Here is a 5149-nt window from a genome sequence, read left to right on the forward strand (position 1 = left end):
ATATGATTCTATATTATTATATAAATATATATAAATATATTATATTATTATGAAATATTATACATATTATATATTGTAATTATCATGGTAATATTCTCTGTACACATAAGTAAACATGTCATAATACAGAAATTTTATCAAAATACACTTTTGGCCTTTTTATTTATTTATTTATTTATTTACAGTACCTGAAAACCCTGTAATTTTCAGGGCATTTTTTTGTTTAAATTGCAATATAAAATTGAATAACGGTAATTCTTTATTTGCAAAAGAAACTTTGTATTACTATATTTAACTATTTTATTGGAAGAAATTTTGTTTTATTTTGTTTGAAATTAGTTTTTTAACTGAAAATTTAACCACTCTATTTTTTATTGAACGTTGAACTCTTTTAGATAAAAATGTATGCATTTGATTGAAAATTCGTTCTTTTTAGAAGAAACTTAATTTTCTTGACTAAAAATTCATCTTTTTGCTATAAAATTCAATAGTTTCTTTGCAAATTTTTGTCTCTCTTGACTAAAAAAAAACCTTTTCTCAGTTGAAAATTGAATTAATCTTAAAAAGTCATTTTTGGCTTAATTAAACTATTCTTTTAAATTAAAAATTACAATATTTTGTGGTTGAAATATAACTACTACTATATTTTTCGTTCAGAATTTATCTTTTTTGGAATAAAAATTTAATTAATTGGTAGAAAGTTGAACTCTTTCTTAAAAATTATTCTTTCTTGTTGAAAATTCGTCATTTTAATTGTAAATTCATCTCTGGTTAAAAAATGTACTATTTTGTTGAATTTTTTTTTTTTTTTTTTTGAAAATCTTTTTAACTGAAAATTTAACTTTTATATTTTTGGTCAAGAGTTGAACGCTTTTAATTGAAAATTCATGTAGTTCGTTGAAAATTTTGTTATTTTAGGTATAAAATTAATTTTCTTAAGTAAAAATTAATCTTTTTTTCTATAAAGTTCAACAGTGTCTTTGCAAATTTGTTTCTTTCTTGACTTCTTCTTTATTCATAATGTGTCCCCTAAGAGTTTACATGACTTCCATTCCTTACAATCTTTCCGCTTATATCTATATTTTTTTCAATCTTTTCCTTTCTATATATACAATTATTTACAACTATTTACATAAGTCTTATCTCTATTTCCTGCGATAGCGCAATTTAGGACTTATTAGCAAACCAGTGAGCGATCGTCCGAAAGCGAGAGTGCAATCGAGAGAGAGCATAAGAACGCAAACGCATCTTAGTCTATTTAACTTTTACCTTACCATTACTTACAATCTTTACGCTTCTAATTTAAGCGACTTCCGTTTCCTTTTTCACTTTTTCATACATCCATTTGCCTTTTTTTCTCATGCATTCTTTCATTCTCTCTCATTCGCTCCTCTAGCACCCTCCAACTCCTTCATCGATCCTCCCCTAGAATCTTAACCACATTCTCTTGCCAGCTTCCTTTATCTTCCATTCCTCTCCTACATCCTTCCCACACATGCTCCCATGTTTCCTCCCATTCACATATTCTACACTTTCTGTTATCTTCTTATTCCCAGTACATCCCCTCCCTTACCTCGTTTTCTAATCTAAATCTTGCTATTCTGGTCCAACTTCTCTCTCCTCATCCCTTTTCTAAATACTTTGGCACTCCTTCCCTTTTTATCATCTTATACCATTTATTGTATTTTGATTTCTTAATCATCCCCCATCTTTCTATTAATTGTCTTTCCCTCTCCCTTTTTTCCAATTCTTCATAGTTAACTCCAGTCCCGTCTTCTATTTCTCTATCATGAAAGAACTCTCCCTTTCTTCTTCCCATCTCGTTAATTCGATCGCCCTCCCTTTCCTCTCTTCTACCTCCATCAAACACTTTCTCACCAACTCCCCTCCCTTTCCCTCCCTCAGCTTCGTCTCAAATTTCCATGCCCTATTTCCCGCTCTAATACTTAACTTATCCCTTTGCGCTTCTTCTCTCACCATATATTCTGGCGTCCTCCAGTTTGCCCCTAGTGTCCACCTTATATACCTTTCTTGTAAACTCAATATATTTCCTTTCTTTCCATCCCCATATCTCTGCTCCATAACCTAATACCGGCCATACCAGCGTATCAAATAACCACATTCTCCTTCTCCAATTTTTTTAACGTTTTTTTTCCTATTCCCCATATCTGTTTCATTACACCTGCTGCTTTTTTGATCCTTTCTCTTATATGAGCTGTATGGTCTCCATTCGTTTGCAAGATATATCCCAAATATTTATACTCTTTTACTTCTTCTAACTTTAATCCCTTCCATCTCCCTGTCCATTCTTTCTTCCTTCCCCCTCCTTTTCTAAACCTCATTATCTTTATCTTTTCTACATTTACATTCAGTTTTTTCCCATCTTAGTATTTCTCTAATCCTGTAATTAATCCCGCCATCCCTTCTTCATCCTCTGCCATCAACACTATGTCGTCTGTGTATGCCGGTGTATATATCTTTTCCTTCTCCATCCTAACTTCTCCCCAACCTTTTCTCCTCATTTCTTCTTCCAAATATAATATTAATAAATAAAATAAAAGTGGGCTCAAAGTACATCGTTGTCTCACACCTCTCGCCAACCAGAAACTATCTCCTACTTGGTCTCCTACCTTTACCCTGCTTTTTGTCTCTCTAAAAATTTCTGAAACTCTTTGTTAATCCCTCTCTTATCCCCTTTTTTACCATAACTTTTTATATTTCGCCTCGATCTAATGAGTCAAACGCCGCCTTAAGTCCACGAACATTGCTATCATTGCCCCTTTTTCCCTTTTAATTCTCTTATTTACTAGATAGTTCAGGACATAGGTGTTGTCCATTAGCCCCATTCCTTTTCTAAACCCTGTCTGATTCGGTGACTCGATCTTTTTTTCGTCAACTTCTAGCTTCAATCTCTCCGTTTTTTTTAAATTAAAAATTGGGAATGAAAATTTCATTCCTTGGTAGAAAGTTAAACTGTTTTCTTGAAAATGATTTTTCTGGTTGAAAATTCGTCATTTTAATTGTAAATTCATCTTTTCGGTTAAAAAATTAACTATTTTGTTGAAAATTTTTGTTTTCTTTTGTTTCTGAAAATAATCTATTTAACTGAAAATTTGACTTTTATATTTTTGGTCAAAAGTTGAACGCTTTTAGTTAAAAATTCATGTAGTTCGTTGAAAATTTCTTTCTTTTAGGTAGAAAATTAATCTTCTTGACTAAAAATTCATTTTTTTTCTAAAAATTTAACAGTTTGTTTGCAAATTTTTTTCTCTCTTGACTGAAAAACCTTTTTCCCAGTTGCAAATCCAATTAGTCTTGAAAAGTCCTTTTTGGTTTAATTAAACTTTTCAAATTAAAAATTGCAATTTTTTGGTTGAAATATAACTACTACTACATTTTTCGTTTAAAATTGATCCTTTTGGAAATGAAAAATTAATTGCTTGGTAGAAAGTTTAACTCTTTTCTTAAAAATGATTCTTTCTGGTTGAAAATTCGTCATTTTAATTGTAAATTCATCTCTGTTTAAAAAATGTACTATTTTGTTGAATTTTTTTTGTTTTTTTTTGTTTTGTTTGAAAATAATCTTTTTAACTGAAAATTTAACTTTTCTATTTTTGGTCAAAAGTTGAACGCTTTTAGTTGAAAATTCATGTAGACTGTTAAAAATTTCTTTCCTTTAGACAGAAAATTAATCTTCTTAAGTAAAAATTCATATTTTTTCTTAAAATTCAACAGTTTGTTTGCAAATTTGTTTCTTTCTTGATCTTCAAAAGTCCTTTTTGGTTTAATTAAACCTTCAAATAAAAAATTGCAATTTTCTTTTTGTTAAAATATAACTACTACTACATTTTTCGTTCAGAATTTATCCTTTTGGAAATGAAAATTCAATTCCTTGGTAGAAAGTTGAACTCTTTTCTTAAAAATTATTTTTTCGGGTTGAAAATTCGTCATTTAATGGCAAATTCACCTCTTTGGTTACAAAATAAGCTATTTTGTTGAAAATTCTTTTTTTTTGTTTTGAAAATAATCTTTTTAACTGAAAATTTAACTTTTCTATTTTTGGTTAAAAGTTGAACGTTTTTAGTTGAAAATTCATGTAGTTTGCTGAAAATTTGTTCTGTGGTCAAATTCAACTTCCAGTGGGCACAAAGTTTGGCGACGTCTTTGCTATATCGTAAAGACATCGTCTGATAATACGACTTATTTACGATATCGTAAAGACACCTTAACGACATAGACATAGGATGCCGTAAAGATATCGTGAAGATGTCGTAACGATGTCGTAAAGACGTTGCCAAATTTTGTGCCCACTGGGCTGTTTTTGGTTAAAAATTAAAAAAATTTTTGTGTTAAATGTCAGCGAGTATATTTGTAGTTCAGAATTCATCTTCTTGGCAATGCAAATTTAATTATTTGACAGTAAGTTAAACTATTATGTTCAAAAATTTTTTCAATTGAAAATTAATAATTTTAAACAAAACTGTATACTTTTGGCCGAAAACTGAGTTATTTTTTTACATTATTTTTTTTCTCTGGCTGAAAATAATTTTTTTACTAAAAATTTAACTATTCCGGTTGAAACTTGAACTATTTTATTGATAATTATTTTATTTTCGCTTGAAATTTTTTCTTAACTGAAAACGTCCGTAGCGGACCGAAGGAACCGAATGGACCCAGTGGGCACAAAATTTAGCGACGTCTTTACGACAACGTTACGACATATTTAGGACAACTTTACGACATTCTATGTTCATGTCGTTTCAGTTTCTTTGCGATATCGTAAAGACATCGTCAGATCATACGACTTATTCACGATATCGTAAGGACACCTTAACGACATGGACATAGGATGTCGAGAAGTTGTCGTAACGATGTCGTAAAGACGTCTCCAAACTTTGTGCCCACTGGGTTGAGCCTCTACAAAGTACCCGTACAGATCCCATTGGTTCCCCATTCGGTTCCTTTTTAAAAAACTCGAAAAAAAAGCAAAATCAACTTTTAAATGGTTGACATTCGGATTCTACGTTAAGATTCCCTATGGAAGGTCACGGAATAATCGCAATAGTTTTTTTCGCAACGATAAAAAGTTTTAAAAAAAATTCAAGACGTATAACGCCTGTTGACTGCTACTTACAGGCGATGCGTTTGA

The sequence above is a fragment of the Belonocnema kinseyi genome, chromosome 1, assembly GCF_010883055.1.
Source record: "Belonocnema kinseyi isolate 2016_QV_RU_SX_M_011 chromosome 1, B_treatae_v1, whole genome shotgun sequence".
In the NCBI taxonomy this organism is placed as follows: Eukaryota; Metazoa; Arthropoda; class Insecta; order Hymenoptera; family Cynipidae; genus Belonocnema; species Belonocnema kinseyi.